The sequence below is a fragment of the Lipotes vexillifer genome, unplaced genomic scaffold (assembly GCF_000442215.2).
Source record: "Lipotes vexillifer unplaced genomic scaffold, Lipotes_vexillifer_v1.1 scaffold382, whole genome shotgun sequence".
In the NCBI taxonomy this organism is placed as follows: domain Eukaryota; kingdom Metazoa; phylum Chordata; class Mammalia; order Artiodactyla; family Lipotidae; genus Lipotes; species Lipotes vexillifer.
In genome coordinates this window covers 8082593-8092278 of record NW_006780611.1, presented here as the reverse complement: position 1 = coordinate 8092278, position 9686 = coordinate 8082593, and the positions used below count along the sequence as shown (strand labels likewise).

Below are 9686 nucleotides of genomic sequence, written 5' to 3'. Positions count from 1 at the left end.
TATTATTTCCTGTGTGTATTTGGATCTGTTTCTGGATATTCTATTGTATTCTATTGATCTCTACTCATGTTCCCATACAAAAGTATTGGGTTGGCCAAAAAGTTCGTTTGGGTTTTTCTGTAACATCTTATGGAAAAACCTGAACGAACTTTTTGGCCAACCCAATATTTTAATTACCATAGTTTTACAATATATATTAATATCTGGTTGGGCTAGCCCCCCTCCTTACTCTCCTTTTAAAGAATTTTCTTAGCTCTTAAAAACTAGCTTTTCTTATTCCTTTTGGGGGAGCCCATATTAAATTTATAAATTATTTGAAAAAGAATTGACATCTTTCTAACATTGATTTACCTCCTTTGGGTACACAAAGGTAGCATAACTTATAATCTATTCTGCTCCTTGCTTTTTTCCACTAAACAATATATCCTGGAGATCTTCCCAACTCACATCACAGAGAGTTTCCTTAGACTTTGGTAGATGTACCTTTGCTTAAATGGTACCCTATAGATGAATAACTTATTCTTTGAATCTTTTGCTGTTACACACATGACTCATTTTGTGTGCACACACCAGGCTCAATACCACCCCAGGAACTTGTGCCTGCCCCCTCCTTCCTTCTCCAGGAAGTCCATGATGACCACCCAGTGCTCCCAATTTCCCTATCCTGATAGCGATCATCATCTTCTAACACACTGTATCATTTACTTTTAAAATTATGCTTATTGGGACTTCCCTGGTGGTCCAGTGGTTAAGATTCTGTGCTCGCAATGCAGGGGGCCCAGGTTTGATCCCTGGTCAGGGAACTAGATGCCGCATGCCACAACTAAAGATCCTGCACGCGGCAATGAAGATCCTATGTGCCACAACTAAGACCCAGCTCAGCCAAATAAATAAATAAATAAATGCTTTAAAAAATTTTAAAATAAAATTATATTTAGTATCTGTTTCCTACCACCAGATTACAAGGGTTTGTTGTTGTTTGTTTTGTTTTGTTTTTGTCAGTTTGTTCATTTATTTGTATTCTTGGCACTCAGAAAAGTATGTGATACTGAATAAGTAAGTATTCAGTAATAATTGCAGAATGAATGAATAAATGAATGAATGAATGCACAAGTATGTTGGTAAGATAAATTCTTAGAGGTGGGATTGCTGGGTCAAAATGTATGTCTTCCATTATATTTTCAAAACAATCTTTTTCATATCTAGTAAGGCTATTGAGTTTTGTATATGAAATTTGTACCTAGATGCATTACTGAATTCTCTTTGTGCTACAATTTTTTTTTTTTTTCTTTGCAGTATGCGGGCCTCTCACTGTTGTGGCCTCTCCCATTGCGGAGCACAGGCTCCGGACGCGCAGGCTCAGCGGCCATGGCTCACGGGCCTAGCCGCTCCACGACATGTGGGATCTTCCCGGACCGGGGCATGAACCCGTGTCCCCTGCATGGGCAGGCGGACTCTCAACCACTGCGCCACGAGGGAAGCCCTGCGCTACAATTTTTCAGTTGAATTTTGTAGGCTCTCTAAAATATAATTGTATCACATCACCTGTAAATAATAATTATATCACTTTTTAAATCTTTATTCCTCTTCATTTGTTTAATTACATTAGTAAGTGCCTCTGGAACAATTATAAATAAAAGTGATGGTAGGGATTTCCCTGGTGGTCCAGTGGTTAAGACTCCACGCTCCCAATGCAGGACGCCAGGGTTCGATCCCTGGTCAGGGAGCTAAGATCCCACATACCGCAAACTAAGCCCGTGAGCCTCAACGAAAGAAGCCCACGCTGCAACGAAGACCCAGTGCAGCCAGAATAAATAAATAATCAATAAAAATGAATTTTAAAAAAAGTGATGGTAGTGGATATCCTTGTTTTGTCCTGACTTTAATGAGAAGTCTTTTAATATTTCACTCTTACAAGTTGGCTTTCTGGCTTGAGGTATATATGTATGTGTGTGGGGGGTGTAATTTTATTTTAAGGACACATCCTTCCCTTCCAATTGTTAAGGGATTTTCTTTTTAAATCAAGCATGGATTTTTGAATTTTTTCAAATATCTTTTCAACATCTATGTCATAATCATCATGCAGTTTTTCTCCAATGATGTGTCAATATGGTGAATAATATTAATGGTATTCCTAATATTGAACCACCTTGTTTTCCTGGTATGCCCTGCTCAGTTGTAGTACATAATTTTTGTTTGTGTGGCTGTATTTTATTTGCTAATATTAGGTTTACAATTTTTGCTGTTATATTCATAAATGAGATAGTCTGTAGTGTTCCTCTCTTGTGCTATCTTTGACAGATTTGGGTATTGATATGTAATATTCATAAAAGGAATTTGGAAGAGTTGACCCGGCATAGTGGTTAACAGAGTGAATTCTGGGGACTCCCCTGGTGGCGCAGTGGTTAAGAATCCACCTGCCAATGCAGGGGACATGGGTTTGAGCCCTGGTCCGGGAAGATCCCACGTGCCGCAAAGCAACTAAGCCTGTGTGCCACAACTACTGAACCCGCGTGCCACAACTACTGAAGCTGGCGCGCCTAGACGACGTGCTCCGCAACAAGAGAAGCCACCACAATGAGAAGCCTGTGCACCGCAAGGAAGAGTAGCGCCCGCTTGCCACAACTAGAGAAAGCCTGTGCACAGCAACGAAGACCCAATGCAGCCATAAATAAATAAATATTAAAAATAATAATTTAAAAAGTGAATTCTGGAACTAAACTCACTAGGTTCAAATTTGGATCGACCAGGGCTTCCCTGGTGGCGCCGTGGCTGGGATTCCGTCTGCTGATGCAGGGGACACGGGTTCGTGCCCTGTCCTGGAAGATCCCACATGCTGCGGAGCGGCTGGGCCCGTGAACCATGGCTGCTGTGCCTGCGCGTCCAGAGTCTGTGCTCCGCAACGGGAGAGACCACAACAGTGAGAGGCCCGCGTACCGCAAAAAAAAAAAAAAAAAAAAATTGAATCGGCCACTTACTAGTTGTGTCACCCTGAACTATTTATTTACTGCTTTTGCCTGAGTTTTTTCATCTCTAAAATGAGAACAATAATTTATCTTCTTAACAGGATTATTGTGAGAATTAAATGAACACAACTCTCAGAACTGTATCTGCCACATGGGGACTCAATAAATGTAGCGGCTTTCTTATTATAATTTCTAGGGTTTTGAACCATTTGAATGGCATTTTTATTCATCACTCTTTAAAGTTTTGGTTGAATTCAGCTGAAGTCTTGTTTGGTCTCAAATCAAAACCCTTAGCTTGTTTTTTTTTTGTTTTTTGTTTTTTTTTCCGGTACGCGGGCCTCTCGCTGTTGTGGCCTCTCCCATTGTGGAGCACAAGCTCCAGACGCGCAGGCTCAGCGGCCGTGGCTCATGGGCCTAGCCGCTCCGCAGCATGTGGGATCTTCCCGGACCGGGGCACGAACCCGTGTCCCCTGCATCGGCAGGCGGACTGTCAACCACTGCGCCACCAGAGAAGCCCTGAACAGCTCTTTAATAACATTTTCATTTTCTTATGTGACATTTGGTCTGTTTAAAATGTAATGGTCTCCAAGGATTGATTTTGGTAATTTATGGTTTCCTAGAAAACCACCCGTTTAGTTCAGGCTTTCTCATTTACAAAATAATCACAACTCTTTTAAGGTTCTTTGTAGCTGTGGTTATTTCCTCATTCTCACTTCTTATTTTGTTTGGAATGGCCTCAAGAAGCTATTTTCCATATTTCAAAAAGTCCAAACCCTTACAGGCATGCACTGCTTTATAAAACTGTCAAGTTTCTGACTTTGGGCTAAAATGCTATCAACCCTGTGTGGGGATGGTGGTTGACTCCTGCTGATGTGAAGTTCCAGTGGTAGCTCTGTAACTGTTGATGTATAAAGAGCGGGGTTACAATTTCATTACCACTTACAGGGAGATGTCCTCAGTAGATACCATTTTTTAAACCATGGATGTGTGGTGAAGGTGGCAGTGGTGGGGCAAACAAAGGGTCCTTGGTCAACAAGGATGGTCAGGAACAATAAGGTGTGTTAAGGAATCTCTCCTCTTTGCTGCTTTGTGTTAACCTTTGTCAGCTTTGACAGAAAAGCCTTAACTAGTGCAGCAAGAGAAGGGTTCACTGGTTTTGTCCTGGATTGCCTGCAGCTGCTATTTCTAAAAGTTCTAAAAGTTCAGTTACCATGGCAACCATGTGACAGCCCCAGAGCGTCTGTTAATTCTGATCAGGGTGAAGCTGGATGGAGGTGTGGGAGACTGGAAAGAACTTGGTTCATTCATTCATTTCCTCCGTATTGGGGATACACACGTGAAGACAGATAAAGGCCTAGCAAAAATTACAGATTGTAAGAGTCAGGTAGACCTATATTCAACTGCCAGCCCTGCCTCTTAATAGATGTATGATGTCAGCCTGGTCCCTAAACCTCCCTGAATCTCATCTGCAGATGGAGCTGCCAAGAGCTGTTTGCCAGAGTGGTTGAGGTAATGTCCCTGAGGCTCCTGGACATGGAGTGGGTGCCATATCCATGATGGCTTCCTTCCTCCTAGTCTCAGCTCAGCCGTTTACTGGCTGGGGTACTTGGGAAAAGGTATTTATCTTTCTGGAGTTTCCATTTCCTCATAGATGATCCATAAAGTCCCTTCCAGCTCAGGAGCCTTGACCCTGAAGGGTTAAATAGGGCAGCTCTGAGCAGCCAGTTTGGCCACTTCTGCTCCTTCCTTCCCCACTGGAACAGACCCAGAAGTACAGCTTCCCTGGGACACCAGCAACCCCCAGCCACAGGTTTTCCAGGGCAGGGCTGATTTCATATGTGAATCCCATGCTTGTCAGACCAGATTCCCTGGTTTGGAGTTTGGAAAATCCAATCGTCGTAAACTGACCTTGCAGGGGATACATTCCTTTGCTTCACTGGGCTACTTTACTCAGAAGGGAGATGGGGAACTGGCGATTGTCCTTCAGAGGCTTCCGGGAAAATGGCAGTGGGAGTCACTGCATGGTGGAGGGTGCTATAAGCCTGGCATTAGGTTCTTCATAGAGGGTTTTTTTTTTTCCATTGGGATAAAATTCACATAACATAAATGTAAACGTTTTAAAGCATATAATTCAGTGGCATTTAGTGCATTTTCAATGTTGTACAACCATCACCCCTATTAATTCCAAACCATTTTCATCACTTCCAAAGGAGACCCTGTGCCCATTAAGTAATCATTCCCTATTTCCTCCTCCCCCCAGTCCCTGGCAACTACTAATCTGCTCTCTGTCTCTATAGATTTAACTATTCCGGATATTTCATATCAATGGAATCATAATATGTAGTCTTTTGCAACTGGCTTCTGTCATTTAATATAATGATGTTTTTGAGGTTTATCCACCTTGTAGCGTGTATTGGTCCTCCATCCCTTTTTATGCCTGAATAATATCCCATTGTATGGGTATCCCACATTTTACACATCTATTCATCTACTGATGGACATGTGAGTTATCTGCACCTTTTGACGACTGTGAACAGTGCTGCTGTGAGCATTCATGTACCAGTACTTGTTTGAATACCTGTTTTCGATTCTGTTGGGTATACACTCTATAGGATTTCCATTCTGTCAAGCTGGGGGAATAACCCCTGCCCGCCTTCCTCACTGGCTGGCGTGAGGACTGGGTGTGAAAGTAGAGGAAAATAGTCATAGCAGCACTAACAACTCTGTTTTACATCAGCAGCCTGTTAGATATCTTTGTGCGCATGTCTGGCATCTAGATCTTAATACATACAAATTGAACTCCGGATGTCCTCCCCAAACCCGGTTCACTTGCAGCCTTGACCATCTCCGTTGGTGGCGCCTCATTCCTTCTGCTATTTCAGCACTGCTGTCATCCGGGTCTCCTCCCTTTCTTACGCTCCAGATCCAAACCCTCAGGAAACCAAGCTGGCCCCACTTTCAAAATACAGAATCCGACGACTTCTCACCGCCACCACTGCCACCACTGCCCCGCCGGGACGTCTGCACCTGTTCTCCCAAACTCACCCCTCACCCCGTTCAGTCTATGCTCAACCTGGCTGCCCAGGTTATCCTTTTAAAATGTAAGTCAGGGGCTTCCCTGGTGGCGCGGTGGTTGAGAGTCCGCCTGCCGATGCGGGGGACACGGGTTCGTGCCCGGTCCGGGAAGATCCCACATGCCGCGGAGCGGCTGGGCCCGTGAGCCATGGCCGCTGAACCTGCGCGTCCGCAGCCTGTGCTCCGCAACGGGAGAGGCCACAACAGTGAGAGGCCCGCGTAACAACAACAAAAAAAAATGTAAGTCAGATCACGTTGTTCTTCTGCTCAAAACCCTGCAGTGGCCCCTTTCCAACTGGAGTAAAAGCCAAGTTCACCATGGCCCGCACTACCCCGTGGGATCTGGCTGCCTGACCTCTGACGTCATCTTCCTGCTCACTGCCTCCACGCCACTCCGCCCCCAGCCAAACCAGGCACGGTTCACCTGAGGAGCTTTGCTCGGGCATGTGCCTTCTGTGCAAATACTCTTCCTTGAGATACTGGCACATCTGTCTCCCTCACCTAAATTCTTCAATCAAACGCCACCTTCTCAGTGAGGCCCACTCTATCACCCTATTTAAAATGACAATCCAGCCCCACCCCTTGCACTCCTCATTCCCCACACTTTTCTGCTTTTATTCCCCCTTGGCTTTTATCACTTTCCAACGTGTGGCTTCGTTTACTCATTTGTTGCTGTTGTTGTTGTTGTTGTTTTTACAAAAATCAATTGTATTTTTAAAAAAATTTTTTCACTGGCGTATAATTGCTTTACAATGTGTGTTAGTTTCTATTGTACGATGAAGTGAATCAGCTATATGTGCACCTATATCTCATCCCTCTTGGACCCCCCATCCCACCCATCTAGGTCAACACAGAGCACCGAGCTGAGCTTCCTGTGCTTTATAACATGTTCCCACTAGCTAGCTATTTTATGCATGGTATATATATTTCAACCCTAATCTCCCAATTCATCCCACTCTCCCCTTTCCCCCTCTGTGTCCACATGTCTGTTCTCTACATCTGTGTCTCTATTCCTGCCCTGGATATAGGTTTATCTGTACTATTTTTATAGATTCCACATATATGCATTAATATATGATATTTGTTTTTCTCTTTCTGGCTTACTTCACTCTGTATTATTGTCTCTCTCTCCTCTGCCTGAATGCAAACCCTGTGAGGAGAGTCTTGTGTTTTGTTCAGTGAACTCCAAGTACCTAGAAAGTTTGATCAGCCCAAGTACCTAGAAAGCACCCGGCACATAGTAGGTGCTTGATGCACATTTCTCGAATTACTAAACAATACTAACAACAATAGTAACGGTTTAGTAAGCCTATTATGTGCCACATACCCTACAAAGATGCCACACAAATCTCATAAAGAAGGTAAAATGTTTTTGCTTCCATTTTACAGGAACCTGGGGCTCAAAACTTTTTGGACAGCTATCCCAAGTCACACAGTTATAGTTGGCAGAGAATGGATTGGAACCCAGGCCTGTCTGCTTGACTTTGGAATTCCTGCTCTTTTCTACTTTACCCTGTGGTCACTGCAGCTGTACTTAACATGGTTCACTCATTCATTCATTCATTCATTCAGCAAATATTTCCCAAGCCTCCTGCACCCCTCCCTGCTGAAAGTCCAGGCCCTGTACAGCTGACTGGGGACCCTCACAGAGGTGGGTCTGGATCCTGCTGGGAGGAGCTCAGGTCCTAAGGTCTGGGTAATGTGTCCCCCGGGCTTTGTAAACTGATCAAGGGGGCTCCCTCTCCCCAGCAACTCATTAGCTCTACTAAAGGGGAGACCACCTGAACTGATGTCCCTCGTTTACAGCAGAAACAAAACAGCTTCCCACGCTATAGCCCTGGCCCCCAGGCTGAGGCTGAGCAAGGCCGAAGGAGCACACCTCACAGCATCCCGCACCTGGCCAGGTAGATAAACAAGCCCAAAGGAGGGAGGCCGGGGTGCGGGCCCAAGGCCAAGGGGTGGGAAGATTGGGAGGAAGTGTGGGCGAGGGGGAGTGCTGGCTCTGGAGCAATCACGATTACCACACGGGAGACGCCAGCCCCAGACACCCGCCCAGGGCCTCCTGCCCCCTTTCTCAACCCCAGGGACTCACAGAGCGGAGCACAGTGGCTGGACGAAGGGGCCCTTCCTCCTGCCCAGAACCAGCACCCCTCCCTCCCCCTTCATCCTTCCTCCTGCGCCTCCCAAGGAAAGGGGGGAACAGTTTGGTCAACTAATCCTCAACTTCTCGGCGCTCCGTTTTGTAAAGCGTCCCTGAGGAGTTGGTATTGGGGTTTGGAGTTTGATTAAACACACACCCTCTTGGTCCTGCACGCCGATGGCTTTTCTTTCCTGTTTAGTCAACACACATTTATGAGAACTTCCTCTGGGCGGGACCCTCTGCCAGGCGCTGGGGGCCTGAGGAGCCCGGGGTCTGCCGGGGAAGCTAGAAAGGTGACTGCAAACCACATTGCAGCCACGGGCGGGGGAGGGGGCGGTCTGGGCCCCCAGAGGAGTCCCTGCTGCAGCCTGGAAGGCAGGGACGCTGCCCAGAGAAACATGCGAAGGACAATAAAGTAGTGATAATTCAATGAGGTCCCGGGCGCTGAAGTGGAGCTAGGGAATATATTAATTTAAGTGCCTACTATGCAAGGGGCACTGTCCTTCAGAGGCCTGGAGGCCACTGGGATGGATCCTGGCAGTTGTTCCCTGCCTAGAATCAAGTCCAGGTCTCCCTTGGAAGGGAGGCCTGGGCAGCAGAGTGAATATTCTGTCCTTGAAACTGTACAGCTGGGAGGTAGAAAGGGCACTCCCATTGTAGAGAGGGGCAAACTGAGTCACAGGGGTAAGTTTGCTCACTCCCTTAGATCGCAGGCTCCCTTGGAGGTGGGAAATCAGGCTTAACTCTGCATCTGCAGCACCCAGGGTGTAAAAGACTTAAAAAGTATCCACTGGTCGGTTATTTACTGGTATGGCAATATATGATAGAAACAGGTTGCTAAAGGATTATACATTGTATAATCCAAATTTAGTAAAATACACAGGCACATACACATTTTTTTTTAAATATTGACACTGGTAGACTACAAAATGTTAATAGTTGTTATCTCTAGGTTTTGTTTTTTTTTTTTTTTAATTTCTTTTAGTTAGTTAGTTATTTCTGGCTGCCTTGGGTCTTCGTTGCTGCTCACGGGCTTTCTTTAGTTGCTGAGAGCGAGGGCTACTCTTTGTTGTGGTGCGAGGGCTTCCCATTGCCGTGGCTTCTCTTGTTGGGGAGCACGGGCACTCGGGGGCTTCAGTAGTTGTGGCGCATGGGCTTAGTTGCTCCGTGGCATGTGGGCTCTTCCGGGACCATTGCTCGAACCTGTGTCCCCTGCATTGGCAGGCGGATTCTTAACCACTGCGCCACCAGGGAAGCCCTCTCAGCTTCTTTTTAGTAACCTTTCTCCCTTCAGTATGAAGTCTCATTTTCCCTAATTCCTGAGTACTGAATTCCCGTGGTCTGGGTAGGAGACCCCAAAGCCTGTATCCTCCCCTTTGCTTGCTGACTCCCACGCTTGTCCCTCAGGTCCGCTTTCCCGCTTTGCGTTTATCGTAATTAACAATTACATGAGACCCGTGAGACGCATGTAGGAGCAGTATACGGGGTAGTTGTCTCCGAGGGGC

At 45.9% G+C, this 9686-nt stretch overlaps 1 non-coding gene across 1 annotated transcript; it reads left to right on the top strand.

Annotated features, from left to right (window-relative positions):
• Nucleotides 1–730: 730 nt before the first annotated feature.
• TRNAA-CGC (transfer RNA alanine (anticodon CGC)) lies at nucleotides 731–803 on the top strand. The gene has a single exon. It is a non-coding gene; the product is annotated as a tRNA-Ala (tRNA).
• The last annotated feature ends 8883 nt before the right edge of the window (nucleotides 804–9686 follow it).